The sequence below is a fragment of the Miniopterus schreibersii genome (assembly GCF_964146895.1).
Source record: "Miniopterus schreibersii genome assembly, chromosome: 14".
In the NCBI taxonomy this organism is placed as follows: domain Eukaryota; kingdom Metazoa; phylum Chordata; class Mammalia; order Chiroptera; family Miniopteridae; genus Miniopterus; species Miniopterus schreibersii.
The window spans coordinates 19,616,012-19,633,702 of NC_138114.1; the positions used below are offsets into that span (position 1 = coordinate 19,616,012).

The window sequence follows — 17,691 nt, forward strand, 5'->3', positions numbered from 1 at the left end:
AAAAGGACATTAAGGCTGCCAAAGCCCTTGGGGCCTGGGTGTTCTGGAGCCTGGAGGCGGAGCCTGAAGAGCCCTCTGTGCCGGCACGTGTGCAGGGCTGGGAGCACCTGTCCACTCTGCCCTCAGTTGGTCTGGGACCGGCACCCCCTCCCCGTTCGCCTGTCACTGTGTGCTAGGCCCCCTGTGACAGACTGAATAACTATGTGGGGAGCTGGCGTCCACTTAAAACCAGCCATCTGCGGGGCATGTCCTGCTGCTCCATGCCAGGCTGGCTCATGGCACTTCCTCCCCACTGGGGCCGATGGAAGTGGCAGGCAGCACCGCTGGAGGCCTCTGCCCAGGCTCAACCCTCAATCTAGCCCCTAGGAGCCTCCCCAGGTTTCCACTGGATGGAGGAGCTGGCTTGCCCAGCCATCTCTGTCTCCTTTTGTCACACTCCTGCCCTGTTGGAGGCATTCCTGCAACACCTTGCCTGCCATACCCGCCACACACAGACAGATGGCAAAGACGGGGTGTGCGTGGCAGGGTGGGGGGATGCGGGGAGAGGAAGCATCATACTGAAATGAATTTGTGAAGTGAGCCAAAAAGAATGACAGGCAGGCCCTGGGATAGCCCTGCTGCCACTCAGCTACTGGTGGGTCTGACTTCTGTAGTGCTCTCACCCTCCTCTGCCTGCCCTGCCCTGCCCCACCAATCTTTGCCAACCCCCCCCCCCCCATGCAGAACTACTGCCTCTGTGCTGGGGGCCTCTTCACCTCTCTGACCCCCAGAGCTGGTGCCTTCAGTACAAATGCCAGCTGTGTAGGCCACTATCAATAGTATGGTTCTCGGCTGCTGTCCCCATCTTGGTCCCCGCTTTGACTGTAGCCCACCTCACAGGAGTTGGGATCCCAGGGCTTGGGGGACCAGGACTGTACCTGGACTGCCCTGTGCAAGGCACCCACCTGCCACCACCTGCAGTCTTGCCCCAACCTGAGCCCTCGGTCTCTGCTGTAGCCACTGCTTTACCTATGGATCCCTTTACCAGACTATGAGCTCCTCCTAGTTTCCTGAGGACAGGGCATGGCACAGAGGTGGCATTTGAGAACTGTTTGTTGGGTCGGTAAGTTAGTGAAAGAGACAGAGACAGGAAGGCAGAAGGAGGGAGAGCAAGTCTACATTCGGATATGGCTCTGGTTTGCTCCGAGTCAGACTACTCGGGTTGAAATAATTCTGGCTCCAGCACCCACTGGCTCTGTGACCTTGGCCACATTACATAACCTCTTTGGGCCTCAGTCTTCCCACAGGTAAAACGAAGATAATAATAATAGTGCCTGTGACATAAGGTAATTATAAGGCTTAAATGACATAATGCACTAACGTGCTTATCACAGTGCCTGGCACAGAGTAAGCCCTTAATATATGTTGTTGTTATTATCACTATTAATTAAGGTCCTCCAGGCTTTTTTGACACCACCTCCCCAGACAAGCATTATGGCCATTGCCAAGTCCTCCCCCTCGGAGCTCCGGGGCGGCACTCCCGTTAATGTGGGCTGTACAGTGTAGGATGCTCATCAGAAGGGCGGATTTCCTAATGCATCTGCTGATGTCTCAGAGCTGGTTTTCAGTCCCAACCCTGCCATTTCCTAACCCTGTGTCCTGAGTGAAGGACTCTGAGAATCAGGATTCTCGCCTAGAAAATGCAGTAGCGTGAGTCTTAACCTCAGAGAGATGTTGCGAGGATGAGATGAGGTCTGCAAGGTGCAAAGTAGGCAATCACGCCAGCTGCTGTCAGACACCATCCCAGCTGTCTGCATGGTGGAACAGGAATCTACCAGGGAGTAACTGAGGTGAGAGGCTGGCTGGGCTGTGACAAGGAGTGGAGCAGCCAGTGAGGGAGTGGGTGGCTGCGGTGACTCCAGGAGGAGCTGAGAGCTGTGTCTGTGTGCCCAGTATGCTTCACCTTCCAGTCCCTTATAAGGGTCATATGCCATTCCTATTTACTGCCCCCTTCCTCCAAGTAGCACCTGGCATTTCTTTTATCAAGGTGGTAGAATTTTCTTTTGGGACTTTCTTTCAGGGTAGAGTGGGTAGAGACTAGATCAGGGGATCCTCCACTGAGTCTAGAGCAGGGAGCCCCTCTACCCTCAGCAACCTGGGCCAAGCCCGTAGCTCCACAATGCATATGGGACCACATCTCACCTTGGGAGAGGTGGGTGCAGAGCCTCCAACCTGGGTGCCTCCAGCAGGCTTTCCAGCAAGATGCCTCCCTGCCTTCTCTCTGCCCTGAGCCTGTGAGCTCAGCAGCCAGTCAGCTCCAGGTAAGGCCTTTCTTCTCTAGGCCACAGTGTCAGAGTTTCCCTCTCCCCACTCATCCTTTCAGGGCCCTCAGCACTTCCACAGGGACATCCTGTAACCCCACCCACCCAACCCCCAACTTTTCCAAAGTAGAGCCCTGCATCCTTCCTCTCCACCCTACTCTCATCTGCTCCGTCCCTGAGGGCAAAGGTGTTGGCACTCAGTGCCTTGGGCTTGCGTCCTGGCTCTGGCTCTTAGCCATGGACTGTGGGAGATTCATGAACATCTTAAGTCTCAGTTTCCTCATCTTTGAAATGGGGATAATCACAGCCCTAGATCACAGAATGCTTGATATATAAGCAATACTGTATGTAAAGCACGAGGATGATGCCATCTCTTAATATAAATATGAACTGTGATCATCCCTTTCTGTTCAGCCCCAGCCCTCAGGTAAGCCAAGCTGGGCACTTACAAGTATATCCAGGAGCTACGGAGGAAGAAGCAGTCTGATTTAATGCAGTTTCTTCTCAGGGTGCGCTGCTGGCGGTAACACCAGCTCTCTGCTCTCCACAGGGCCTCTGTCCCACCTGGCCTGATAAAGCGTGCAGGCTGGGATACAAAGCCAAGCAAGCTTATGTCATATATCAGATTCATGTGCACCTCAGTGGTGGCAAACCCCCAATTCTTAAGGTTGTGACCTATGGCAAGCCTGTCCATCATGGTGGTAACCAGCTAAAGTTTGCTGGAAGCCTTCAGTGTGCTGCCGAGGAGTGAGCTGGATGGGGCTCTGAGAGTCCTGAATTCTTCCTGGGCTGGTGAAATTCAATGTACAAATTCTCTGAGATTATCTGCATCAATCCAGTCCATAAAGTCATCAGACGGAACCCGGACACACAACGGATCACCAAACCAGTCCACAAGCACAGGGAGATGGGAGGGATGACTTCTGCAGGCTATAAAAGCTGTGGCCTGGAAAGGGCCACACGTCCCAGCACACTACTGGTGGTTCTTGCCATGCAGCTTGGAGAAGGGCAATCTTCTCCAGCCCCACCATTACCACTAATATCATGTTTGTAAAATTCTTACCTAATAAACAATTTAGGGCAGACACGACTGCTTAAAAAAAATACATGCCACTATCATGGTTGCTCCCCTGGGCTCACAGGCCCACCACTGCCTTGCCTCCTCCCTTGTCCACACTTGCCAGGTGGCCAACACTTGCCAGCTTTACCTCTGCGATCATCCCACTCCCTCAGCCCCTTCCACATGCTGCTCTGTGTCTCCTCTCAGTAGAACCATTGCTGCTGTCTCTTCCTGGCTCCTCTAAGTGACCTTAATTTGTCTTCTGCACTGCAGTGCGCACAGCTGGATGCCGTCTCATCCGTCCTGAGAAACCTTCCATGGCATCTTCAGGGTGGTGTTCAACTCTTTTCATGGTCTGTTTCCCCCACCCCTAACTTTTCATCCCAGACTTCTCTCTGCCAGCATCCCTCCAGTGAGCTTGTTATAGCCATTCTAGATTATTTCTTCTTTCCCAGAGTGGAAAGGAGTAAGAAAGCACATTCCTTAGGTCTCTATACTTTTATCACACTGTCCCCCTTGCTTACAATGTCCTTGTGTAAGTATTCAGTTCCTGACCTCTTACTTGTCTTTCAAGGTCTGCTTCAAATGCCACTTCTTCCATGACGCTTTCCTGATTCCTCCCTTCTGAAGTGATCACTCCTTCTCTTACACATTTTCCAAACATGGTGCTTCTGCTTCTGCTTAGCTCTTACTTAGCCCTGCATTGAAGGGACTGTGTCTGACTGACCTTGTACCCCTATGGCACTGAGCCTGGACCTGGAGCTGCTGTTAACCCATGGTGGGCCCAGGTCACATGTCAACACAGCTTATAGGCAGCCTGGAGCCCTGAAGAGCATACAGCCAGCCCAGAGTCTGGCCACTGGTCCCTGGCCTGCCTCTGCTGGGTTGGGATAAAGGGGGTGGGAGGTGGGGGTTCACTTTGGCCATAGTTTCTGCCCTCACAGGGCAGGTTCTAAGGAAAAGTCTCTGGCAGGTAAGCATGATACAAATGTGTGGAACCATCGCAAGAGTAGCCAATCCTCCCGGGACCTGGGGAGTCTGCTTTCCTCTGGTCTCCTCTGCTGGCTTCTCTGAGGCTAGAAGCTGGACTGACAGGGTAAAATGAATGCACAGCCAGTGCTGCTGTCTACTGCGAGTCCACCCAGACAGACAGCTGTCCCTTGTTGACTGCAGTTCCTACAAAATTCAGAGTCGCCCCCAACCCCACCAACAGCTGCTGCAAACATGGCTCCTCCCCCTCTCAGGATACAGAGTAAGGCTGGTTGCCTGTTGTCATATGGACAAAGGGCACAAACACAACCTTTAAGAAAATCCCCACTGCCCAGTGGTTCCGGCTCCAGGTTGTGGCTGGAGAGAGTGGAGTGCAGGGAGGGAGAGTCTTTCTTTATAAAGCAGCTTCCAAAGCCCTCTGACGCTAAGCATCAGTAGTGATCTCAAACATCCCACCTCCCGGCCATTGCCTCACTTGTAATTAACACTCCCCTCTCCACGGTCCATGGTCCTGTACTTATATGGCACAGCACTCAACACAGCCTACCCTCTATTATATAACTGGACTGTGGGCAAGTCCAATTCCTCTCCTTCTACTAGCTTTCAATTGTATAGCTCCTCACAGTTGACCAAGAACTTTTGCAATAACCCTGTAAGATAGTTGTTTATACGTAAGAGCTGAGCTCATGGAAACTCAAGAGAGGTTAAGTGGCTTCTCCAGTGTTGAAAGCCACACATAGAGAGCTGGGATTCCGGCTTTGAGGGCAGGCACGCATCTCATCCATTTTGCATCTCCTGCAGGGCATTGCAGAGTGTCCTGAAAGTAGAGGCATCCCAAATTTTTCATGGAGTTGGAATGACTTAGCCTCCAACAGGGCAGAGAGGGAGGTGAGAGTAAGCCAACACCCTCTACAACACAAGCTACATTTCCCCATGGCATTGGGTGGCAGGACATGGCACCTCTTCAGGATCTCACATGGCTGGATGCAACTGAGTAAAGGCTATAACTTCTCCTCACAACTCCACCTCACCAGAAGCTCCTCTCCACTCACCAAAATCATCATCCTTATGGCAACTAACAAATCATTTTGAGTCAAGTATGTGTCAGGTCCAATAAGGTGGGTACTGTTATTGTCCCTCATTTTACATGAGGTCAGGAGAGTAAGCCATCCACAGTCCCATGACTAATAAGGAGTAGAATGGGATTCCTGGGAAGGGCCACCAGCCATACCCGAGAGTCATGGAAGACATTACAGAGGTGGCAACACTGAGCAGGGCAGAGGAGGGGAAAGGAGGCAACAGAGAGTCAGGAGGGGGTTGGGTGCTGGAGTCTAGCTGAGCAGGGTGGGTCTCCTTCTGGGTCCTGGTAGGGCTGGCACTACTGCTGACAGCCCAGAGGTGGCTGAAGGCCCCACACATGGAATCTAAGCTCCAAGCGATGACACATCCTTGTTGGTCGGAAGTGCCGATAAGGTAGTATAGGGTCAGGCCCGACAGGCTGTTTCAACATACTCTAATCCAACAGCATCCTCTAACCAACTTCATAATTAAAAAATGTTTTATCTTGAAATATTTTAGACATTCAAAGAGGTACAATGTGTATATATAATAATATAATGTATTATTCGGCAATAAAAAAGAATGAAGTACTGGCACATGCTACAACATGGGTGAACCTAAAAACATTACATAAATCCATAGAAAGATCAGTGGCTGCCTGGGCTGGGGGGGTTGGGGAAATGGAGGATGACTGCTAAAGGGTCTGGATTGCTTTTGGGGGTGGTGAAATGCTCTGATTTCGATGATGGTTGCACAACTTGGAATATACTAGAAATCATCAAATTGTATACTTTAAGTGGATGAATTGTATATGAAATTATATCTCAATAAAGTTGTTACAAAAAAAAATAATGAATTCGGCATACCCATCATCCAGCCTAATAGCTAGCAATATAGCCAAACCCTCAGGGACCCCAATCTCTGCTCCCACCGAATCTGGTGTTTATCACTCCCATGCATTTCTTTATATACTCATTGCTTATGCATATATTCCCTGAACAATGTATCATGTTGTTTTATATGTTTCTAACTTTGTGTAAATGAATTGTACTGTGAACAGTCTTTGTAACTTGCTTTTTTTCTCTAGGATGAGATTCACCCAAAACACAGCTTGGTCTGCAGGTCAAGTTCACGCGCTGACGGGGTATAGTATTTCATTGATGGAAATATCTCAATTTAATATCCACCTGTCTCTGCTCTTCTACTGACAAACCTTTGGGTTTTCTTTTCCTTTCTTCAGTAGCACACACAGAGCCCAGGGAGCACGCTTCCTCCCCACGCACATGTGTTTCTCTAGGGTGTGCCCAGGAGGGGTGGCTTCATTGGGGCCATCCCACTCTTTACCAGATCTTTCCGCATTGTTCTTTAAAGTCACTTCTGTTTACACGTGAGAAATCAGAGGCCCAGAGAGAGGACAGTGACCTGCTCAGAGCCCCTGGGGTCCGGGAGCCATCCCAGTCCAGGGCTTCTGGCCCCGGCCCCTGCCTTTCCGGAACTCTCCGTTTCCTTATTTTCATTTCTCTACAAATCCCAGTGACCACCCGGGCGGGTGTTATCAGAGCTGATCTAGGAGAAACACATTATCAGCAACGCCCAGGAGGGCTGGGGATCTGGAAGTGCTTACGGGAGGAAATGGGGAAGAAATGATTAACTTTAGAGAATTCCCCAGGAGGCTGTGAAGTGCAGAGCGCAGGGCCCCGAGGGAAGAGGCGCTGCCCGGGGCAGGCGGGGACGTTTGGGGGCAGCTGTGCGTCTCTGCAGCCCTCCTCACAGGGGCTCCTGACCCTCCTCCCCACAGGGCTGGGTGCTTCCTTGTGTCCAGGGCCCCCTCCAATGTGACAGCCAGCCCCCCTTCTGGGGCAGGCAGGTTGCCTGAAATAGGACCACAAAAGGCCACAGGACGTGTCTTCATTTGGAGCCCAGGGTCCGAGCTTTTGACTGCCGTCTGCTTTCTAAAGCACACCATCCCCACTCTGGTCTGGCTATGGCTCCCTTTCCCTATAGCCTCTCTGCTCCAAATACTGTCACCAGCACACAGGTGTCACCAGGCCAGCACAGGTGTCACTTTGCACACAGAAGGGATAATACCTGGTGGCGGGGAGGTCTGAAGGGTCACTGGGCCACATTGGGGACTGGAACCTTTATCCTAATCAGTCGGTGATTGATGGGATATGAGAGCAAAGGCAGTGTCCAGGCTGTTGCCCAGGTTCCAGCCCAGGTGCTGGGCCCATGTGGTGATGGTGCCATTCCCCAGGACAGGGAATGTTGGAAAAGGGCCAGGTGTGGGAGAAAGATGCTGGCTCCAGAGTGTGCTCTTTGAGGACGGGTGGCCTGTGACAGGGCCAGGAGGAGACATCAAGGAGGCTGCCCAATGTGGTTTGTAGGTGGGGAAGGGTCTCCCTGGCTGGAAACCCACAAAAGACCCTCTCTGTGTAAGAGCCTCACCCTGAGTTTTGCTGTCAAGAGCCTATATAATTGAAATCAAATGGTTTATGATTGTGGTCAGGAAGAAACCTTCGCAGGTGTGTATGCATTTTGGTCTGTTTTCACTTCTCATTTGAAGACTGATTACTTGTCCCAGTAGGTGGTTTTGCCTGGATTATACATTGAACACACACCAGGCATCATGTTAACATAGCAAGTGAACTGCAGAGCTAATGAAAAAGGCTATGGGAGAACAGAAGGATGGAAGGAGCTGCAGGGCCTAGAGTAGGCCTGGGATGGGGACAAAAGGTTCATCGGGTAGAAACAGAGAGCAAACGTGCACAGGTGAGACACCAGCGTATGGGCAGGGCTGGTGAGTGGCCCAATTTTACTGAAAGAAAAGGAGTACAACAAAGTGGGAGACTGGTCAGAGACTAGACTAGAGAGAAAAAAATGGGCTTATTATTGGAGTGGGGGTGTAGGAACACTAGGGAGCCATGGATGGTTTCTGAGCAGGGGAGTGGAATTGACAGGACCCAGCAACTGACATAGGGCAGTGGGTGAGGGAGAGGAAGGCACTGATGGGTTGGTGCCTGGGTGTCTGGGAGGTCAGATGGGCCATGAGTCAGGAGGAGGGGGGGTGGGAGAGGGAGAGTGAAGCTGACACAGCATGTGAAAGTCCATCCCTCCGGCTGAGGCAAAACAAGGGGGAGTCTGAATTGAACAGGAGGGTGTCTTCCCAGGCTGGCCCTTGGGAATGCATTTTAAGGATAACCAGGAAAGGCTCAGAATTACCCCAATGGTTATTTACATGTAGTTTCTGAGGTACCTGGAAACAGTATTTCTTTGGTTTAAACGTTCTCCCTAAAACAACCATTAGCTCTGCAATCTTCTCCTTTATGAATAACACCAGGGACACTGTTCTGCATGCTCCCTCTTCTGGGTTAGCTGAGTCTGAAACAAGGAGAGCCACAAAGGAAGGGAGGCTGTGGGTCTTCTCCGCTGCAGCCCAGGGGAGGAGGGGCCCAGCTGGGGACAGAAGCTCTGGCCATAGGCCCTGCCAGTGTAAATGCAATGAGGCTGCGGGGGCAAAAACTGGTGCCCGGGCAAACAGGGCAAGGCTAGACAAAGGCAGGGCTTCAGGATGTGTGGACACCAACTCTCCCCACCTATGGAAAACAACCAAGCCCTGAGAGGCAGTGCCAACGTGACCGTAAATAGAAACACATGAGAAAGCAGAGCCCTGTTCATAGAGTCTCAGACTTCTGTTGCTGGAAGGGGCTTTCCCCTGTTTAAGCCATCGTCCACATCACTGCTAGCTAAGGCCCTAGAATACAAAGTGGATCAGATCCCATCCCTACTCCCCGAGCCGTCTCTGATGCGACATCATCTCGGGTAGAGTGACGAAGCCAGGGCACAGGCATCGCTGCCCACCCCAGGCATCCGCGGCACATTGTTAAGCGGTTGCCGCACCTTCAGCTGCCCTTGGACGCAGCCTCGGAATGGGACTCAGCAGAGCGCTCCAGGCAGCCGTACCAGGCACCCTCGGGGGAAACCCTTCGAGGGCGAGATCCGAGCGGGAACTCCTCAGCCCGGGCCTTTGCTGCCTCTCCCGCCCTTGCTGCCCGTCACTGCCCTGCGCTCCGGCTTCCTCCACCTGCCTGCCGTTCCCACACAGGCCTGCCTTTTCTCACGCTCAGAGCCTCCGCCCACGCCGGTGCCTCACCTGGAGTGCCCTCCATGCGGACTCTTAGTTGTTCCTAGGGATCTGGTCTCCCACGTCCCAGAGTAATAAAGTTGTGTCCGGGCATACGGCCACCCAGCAGAAAACACTGCTTGGCCTCCCTGGGATCGGGGGAACCAGCGGCTAAGCGCTGGCCAATGGGACATGAGCAGAAGTGATGTGTTTTCTTCAAGTGTTGCTCTAGGGTTGGGGCACGTACTCTCCAGGGCCCCTTCTTTCTCCATGCCGGCCAGGGGATAGTGAAAATGAAGCAGCTGCTAGGAGCCCCGAGACGAAAGCCACTTGATGATGGCAGGGCCACCCTTCCAGCCCTGGACCAGCCTGCTAAGGAAGAGACCCCCCTTTTCCCTTATAGGAATGCCTGTATTTGGGGTCTGTTGTTATGGCGGCAGCTGTGTCTATACCCTAACTCTGTGTCCCCACCTGCTCCTCTGTTCCTTACCGCCAGCCTCCAGTGCTACCTCCTCCGGGAAGTTTTCCAGGAGGTTTAAGCTCTGGAATCCCTGGAACTTCATACGCACATCTCATTAGCACACCCTAAACCAAGGGATGGCCAAGGCCTCTTCCACTAGCCTGGCTGGAGGCACCTCCTCTCCCCTCATCCATCCTCTATGCCAGAGCTGGCGACGCTGCTAATGCACAGACCTGACCATGTCACCCCTTGCCCCACTACGGTTGTCCAGCCTTTTGGCCTGGGGGTCAGTGCGTGACTCTGACCTAGTCTTCCCCTTAAAGGCGAAGCCCAGACAGTGAAGGAGCCTGCTCCGGCAGCTCGGCTGGTCCTGGCTCCCTCCATGTGTAGGACCCTGTGGCATCCCTCACACTGCCAGCCCCACCCAGCCCCACCCAGCCCCGGCGTGGCGGGCCTGAAGTAGCTGCTTCCTTGCTGCCTGGAGCCTACATTGTCGTGCTCCTCATTTGTTACTAAGAACAGGGAAAGAGAATGGGAGAGTTTCCCTGATCTTTGTGTTCTTTTCAAGTGGCCTAGGAAGTCCCACGGTCTGTATATCTGTTCCCAGCGCCCTTCTCCTGTCCCTCCAGGCCATAGGCTTTGCAAAGGGTCCACACCTATTCCTCTGAACTTCTGGCAGCCGTGTCTCTCCTAAAAGGCCTGACCTTTGGCATCCCGTCCCAGGCCCACAGGCCCATCACTCCCCAGGCGAGAAGTACATGCAGCCCAGAAGCAGGATACAGCCAGATTTCAGCCAGTACGTGGCTATTTTGGGACAGGGAGGATCCTGGGAGGATGCTGGCAAGGTCAGAGTAGGAAGGGAAGGAGGTGGGTTTTCTGCCCATGATTATGTGTCCCAAGCTCTTTGGATGCTGCCCAGGGCCCAAGGCTGCCACAAGGAAGAACACACCCACCACAGGATGCCCACCTCAGCCCAGGGGCTGCAGAGGCAAACTGGGGGCAGGCACAGGGTTGGGGCTCTAGGCTCCAATCTTAGCTGCCACAGTGGGCAGGAAGAGTGTGTGTTTATTTGTTGTGTCCCAACAGCTGTGACTTCAGCATCAGGCAAGACTTAGAGCAGCCTCAAAGTGGGGGAGACATCAGAAACCAACCTGAGGGGAGATGGAGAGCACAAGAACGAATCCAATCATTCAGGGGTGATTCTTGATGGTCAGTTATGGAACATTCCTTGAGCATCTACAGTGTATGGGGCACAAGATGAGATGCTGGCAAGAGAAAATGGAATGATGCTTTGACTCTGTATGTGGCACTCACAACTGTCCAAGTTTATGAACAGTGGTTCATAAACGCTGACCCTAAGGAACTACTCGAAGATGCATGATTTAGGCGCATGAGTGAGCGTGGTGTTTTACTCATGAGTTTGGAGATTTGCAAACATCTCAGAATGTGAGAACTCCACTCTGCCTGTTTGGAGAAGTGCTCAGTATTGTGAAGTGCCCAGTACTGTGCCTAGCACATAGTAGATCCTCAGTTAGGGGCAGCAGCAATAACTACTATTACTCAAACCAGGTTGGCAGCCACTTGGCCTGCAGGCTTCAGTGTGAAGGAGGTAACTTTACTACAGGAAGCCTCAGGTTGGGCAGAGGGGCCAGGTCCAGGGACGCAGCAGGACCTAGCCCATCCTACTAGATGCATTCACCCCACATTTCTATTGTCCGTGCCGCCCCTGTGCAGCCCTTCCAGTCCTCTGCCAATTCCAAAAAGCTGGGAAAGCATCTTAGTCTCCTGCCTATTTTGCTTCAATTTGGGGTCTTCTCTTTAAATTCTCTAACTACCTGGCTCTGATCTATACTTCAGGCCAAACTGCCCTCTGGGGAATTCTCTAACACCCTGGCCACCCCTTCCAGAAGCCACTGCTCTCCCTCCTCCCGTCTCCTGGCTAACTTAGTCCCTGCTGGTGGCCCCTCCCACACAGGGCCTGCATCAAGCCCTTCCTTCTCCCCACTGTGTCCCTTCACTCCAATGTGCCCTCGTACCCGCCACCTGGGAGCTGCTCATGCTCCCTCACGACTTCTCCCCCCTATCCCAGAGCCCTGGGTCCCACACGGACTCCCAGAAGGTGAGGAGAGAGAAAGCACTTTTCCAAATCCCTCCTCCCTCCTGCCACAGCCTCCCCAGCTCCCAGCCTCCCAGGGCCACCAGAGCCAGACTCTCCCAAGCACAAAACTGACACCTATAGGCTAGGCACCCACTCGGACAGCGGGCGGGACATGTGATGCCCAATCAGGCAGGGAGGAGAGAAAGGTAAGCCTCTACCTTGCCCACACTGCCCCCAACATCAGGACATGGTGCTTGATAAGGATTTCTGAGCATCTTTAAAATGAAAGAGGAATTGAGGGAGGAGAGTAATTGTTTACTAGGAATCAGGAAAGGTGCTAAGTACTTCCCACAATTATCTCACTGCATCATATACCTGCGAAATGGGCTTTATCCCCATTTTTCACATGAGGCAACTAAGGCAGCGCGAGGTTAAATAATTCTCTGAAGGTCACACAGCTGGTAAATGTCAGAGCTGAAATTCAAACCCCTGTCTTCCATGGCTCCAAATCTCCTGCCTTTCACTAGTACTCTATACTTTGAGCAAACCCCCCCCTACAACTGCAACTGACCGAGTTATGGAGACAACAGACATGATTATTTGAAACACAGCTGCCTTAGAAACCCCGATGCTACCTACAGTGGCTCTGCCCAGGCCCCATCACCCCACCTTTGCCTTCATTTCATCTCATTAATCTTGGCATTTTTCTCCCAAAAGCTTTTCCAGATCCCAGGGCTCAATCTCCTGGGCCCCGAGGGAGGGAGGGAGCGAGCTTCCCAGGGCTTCTGGGCACCCTTTAATTAACCCAGATGACCCTCTTCCAACTGGGACCAGCTGAATCCCATCATGATGTCACCATCTCCTGTGGCAGCTCCCCTGAACTGTGACTCCGACCTCAGCCCACTCATGCTCCAGCAAATGCAGTCCCTCCATTTCCCATATGCTCAACATCTGTTGGCCTCTCTTCCCTGGCTTGGGGACCATGGGTGAGGGCTACTAGGGCCCCTCAGATCCTATGTCCATGGAGGGCCTGCCAGAGAGCCCAGTTAGTGTCCTGCCAATGCCACCTGTCCACAGCGGGCATCGAGGGGCTACGCTTTGAACTGGCAGAGGTCCAGAGCAGAGCAAAATCCTCTGCGATTACTCGATTATTTTCTGCCCCAGCTCTTTTTCGGAGCTTCCTTCCTCATTCCCCCAGAAGTACAGCCCATACCAGTTACCAAGGGAACAATGAAACTTGTGCACCTGTCATTCTCATGGCTTAATACTAATGGTCAGCAACCTGGAAATTACTTATCACTATTATTAACTGTGGACAATGAAACTGAACCCAACACGCAGCACGGTGCCCAGCACAGAGCAGGTCTCAGGACATAGCGGTGACCAGGTGGACAGAGCCGGTGAGGAGCAGGTCGTGCGATACAGAGGGAAGAGCGCTAGATGAGGCGCCCTTGGAGGTGAGCTGCGCACACAGGGCCAGTAAATGGCAGACTGGACCGGTTAACTCAGTTACACCGCGTCACCTTTCGACCTGGAGCTGTGTGCCAGGGTGCATTTGTGCAGGTAGTCTAGACACCATGCAGCACAAAGCACCTTAAGCCACCTAGTGAGGGCAGGGAGTTTTACAATTATGGGATAATTCATTCACTCCGGTAACAAACACTCTTGTACACCTACTGTGTGTCAGGAGCTGGAGGCACAGTAGTGACCATGATGAACCTGGTCCCTGCCCTCTTGGGCTTATCTTCTCTCAATGTTGCATAACACTTCAGAATTTGCAAAACACAGCCACACCCATTATCTTGTCTAATTTCACAACCTGGTGCATATAGTGAAAGCCCATAGAAGAGTTTATGAATGAATGAATGCTTGAATGAGTCATGATGGATAAGGAATGGGTGGGCCAATCAATGAGTAGATGAAAGGGGACATCACAGATATTGTCATTCCCATCTTTCAAATGAAAAGCTTTCAGTGGAAGCTGAGCAGGGTGTGGCCAGAGCACAACCACTGAGAGGGCCTCTGGTGTGTGTCCCTGTCGTCACCCGTTCGTACGGCTCCTTACCTGGCGGGCAGTAACACCCTGGAGATGTCTTCATGGCCTCCCGGCGTCTCCGAGAATGGAGCTTCCATTTCTGCACAAGGAGACAGAGGAGAGGAGTCACTGGGAGTCCTAACGGCCAAGGCCTGGGACTGATCTGTGGGCTGGCAGAGGTGGGAGGTATGGGAGAGGGGACGCTTAGAGGCTGGCAGGAAGACTGTTCCTGTATCAAAGACTGGCCCCTGGACGTCTGAGTAATAAGAAACAGACGGAGAAGTCCCATCTAGGTAATCCCAGTGTCTGATGTCTTCAGAGTGCTCTTAAAGAAATGAACCCCGATCACAGGACCCTGGAAACCAGTCGTGGCCTTCCTGCACTGCACTCATGGGCACAATGATCTGCTTTCCTCTGCTCTCTGCTGTTTGTTTCCTGGCTAGGTCTGGGCTCCTGTTGGATCCCAGGGTAGGAACAGTGACTTCTGTTCTTCTAGTGTCCCTCACAGAGCAGGCCCAGGCAGGCCTGGGCAGGAGTGGGGGCCTGAGGGCTGGGCAGGTCCTCTGCCTTCCATCAAACCTCTTCCTCACCAGACTGCAAATCATTGAGCCAATTTGGGAGGCCCCAAAGAGGTGGTAGCAAGTAGACTGGGGAACCTCCTGACCTCAAGGAGCTGCCATTCCCCTGGTGGTAAATGGACAAGTACGTGCCCAGAAGCACCAGTGCCTGGAGCACTACTGTCAAGCGTAGTGCACTGAGTGCCTCGGTAGAAAGGGCGCCCAATACGTGTTAGCTATTGCTGCACTCATGTTACAGGTGAGGAAGCTGAAGCACAAACAGGAGGCTGTAACCGGGCCAAGGTCAGGGGTGCAGAGGCTGGGATTGAGCCCACACTCTCCGAAACTAGTGCAGCAGTTAGAAGCTGGTAGCCTCGGGGCCAAACTGGCCCTTAGATGTGTTTTAATTGGTTCCCACAGATATTTTTTTCATTGAATTTGTTGCCAATATTTTGAAGAGGTTGATTTCACACGCACATCTGCATTTCTCATTTCTCTGGAAAAACTGGAAGATCTGGCCACAGGGGGCCGGTACTGTGGCCGACCCTGACTGACAACGTCCAGTAGTCCTTAACATGTGGACCAGTGAGGATGCCAGCTGGCCCCCATCCGCATTTCTCCAGCATTTAACTACTGTGTAGTTCTGCCACTCAGGGTGGGCCATAAGAGAAGTAAAAAAAAGTCGCTTGGGAGGTGTGGTAGGATGTGGTGTCACCTCTGGTTTGGTGGTGGAGAGGGATGGTCAGGATAGCTTCATGATGATTCGCATCAAACTAATGTCTGCTGAGCCCCGATCTGTATTGGCACTGATCTGGGTACTTTTATACAGAGAATCACATCTATTTTTCACAGTCTAACTCCAAGGTAAACCTAACAGTAAACTCATGTTTTACTTAAGGAAATGGAGACTTAAAGAGGCTGAGTGACTTGTCGAAGGTCACACAGCCAGTATGTGGTGGATCTGGGACAAGAACTCAGGCTTTTTGATGCAAAGTCCACTTCATTCTGCTGGAGAAAGGTGTGTACAAAATGCTCCTGGGAGAGGGAGCACAGCGACAGACAGGGTGGGGACTCTGAGAGCAGAAGGAGGCAGAGGGTCAAAGCAGACAGGAAGGGGAGGAAGGGAGGAAGTCCCAAAGGGGAGCCCCTCACTCAGAGAGGGAGGCTGGCACACAGGTGTCGTGCATGGATGTCAAGGCTAGGCCACAGGTGGATACAGAGTGGCCACTGGGCAAACAAGTGACCTCCCAGGACAAAGTCTATCTCTGAGTCCAGCTCACCAATGCCACTTTCATTGGGGACTGTACCTGTCTACTTCCCTTCCCACCAATAATCTTGGGCTCTTACGAGACTTATTTGTGGCTGTTCCTGGCACACAGTAGGTATGTGACAGAAGTCTGCTAAGTGACAAAGCCAGTGACTGACAAACCATGGCCAGCTGAGTTTGCAGCATTCTGGCTACAGGCTGCAACCATTTGGGTTGTCACTCATTTAACAACAGCAAGATGCCAAGCTCAGGTTGGGCCCTGGAGATGAAGGCCGGGGCAGAAGGTTGGAGGCTGAGGTTCGTCTCCAGAGGCTATCACAGTCATCAGTGCAACTGAGGGCCACTGGTGGTCTGCATTATGGCACAGCAGCAGGATGGAGAGGAGGAAGGGGAAGAATGACCGGGACACAGGATGGACTCAGTGGGGGAGAGGGTAGGGACCAGGCTCTGCTGTGGGCAGCCAACATGCCCCCGTGGGGACAGGGCAGGGCAAAAACAGGCTTGTGGAAAGATGACAAGCTAAATTTGAGGACTGTCTTTGTGGAGGAGTCCGGGTGGGTGGGCACGTGTTGTCCTGGAGCTCAAGAAAGAGGCCTGGGATTGAAAGAAGGATCTGGGAGCTAAGGGCACCCATCAAGAGGGGAAGGAGACACCTGACACAGATGGGAAACTGGCTAAACTCCGGGTGTGGGTGTTTTCTTGGCCTGCCCAGTGTTTATTTTTGAAAAGTATTAAATCCCAACATCACCGCACCCCTTCCAAAGTCTGGGCTTCAACCCTGCCCACTGACCCTCTTCTGCAGCTCACTCCTCCTAACACCTCCACCCCAGGGCTCCTTCCAGCCCGCAGGACCTAAGATCTGCGGGCGGTTCCACCCTTTCACTGTCCCCTGCCCACCATGTTTCACGTCCCTCCTTGCCCAGCTCAAATTCTGTGGTCAGTGATTATAATCACTCTCCTGGCTACAACCTGAGCTGCCATGATGCCCTTTCCCTTCAGCACATTCTCCTGGCTAGTCCCCAAACCTAGTAGATTGGACGTTTCCACTGACCCCACGCCAGCACCCACGTGGCAGAATGAAACTGGAGACAGCAGTGACCTTGTTGACTGGCTCCACTTTAATATGTGGTCATCATCTCAGATGAAAGCACAGCAAATGTGTTGTGATTTCCCACTTCCTTCATCTTCCTGTCCTAGTAATTCTCACACCTTCTCTCTCCAACCCCAACATGCTCTCCTCAACGTCACTGTCACCTGATGACCTTGAGAAAACAGAAGCAGGCAGAAGAGGCCTTCCAGAGGTTTGGCCACCACACACACCCACCTATCTGCGTCTGTGCCCGCACACTCTCCCTCCTCTCCTCTCCTCTCCTCTCGCGTGCCCTGTCTGTGCTCCCAGATAAGGTCAGCCCTCTACCTGCTCACCAGGTCTTCTCCCCCCTGCCTGCTCCAGGACATCTCGCAGCAAGCCTGACTCCCACCGGCATCATCTGCTGCCTCCCTCGGACTGGATCACTTGTACGAGTTTTCAGCAGCCGTTTCTGTAGAGGGCCAGCTAGTAAATATCAGGCCCTGGGAGCCATACAATCTCTGTCACAACCACTCAACTCCCTGTGTAGGCGAAAGGCAGCTACAGACAGCTCGAAAACAAAACAACATGGTTGTGTTTCCCATAAAAAATGTATTTACGGAAATAGGCTTTGAGTGGGATTAAGCTGTTCTTTGTAAAGGACTCCTGATGTAAA

The 17,691-nt window shown here is 52.5% G+C and overlaps 1 pseudogene across 1 annotated transcript; it reads left to right on the plus strand.

Moving 5' to 3' along the window:
• Positions 1–1,473: 1,473 nt before the first annotated feature.
• On the plus strand, positions 1,474–4,616 carry LOC308567309 (large ribosomal subunit protein eL15 pseudogene; annotated as a pseudogene). Its single transcript has 3 exons — positions 1,474–1,534; positions 2,733–3,279; positions 4,534–4,616. The product of its transcript is annotated as a large ribosomal subunit protein eL15 pseudogene (transcript).
• Positions 4,617–17,691: the final 13,075 nt, after the last annotated feature.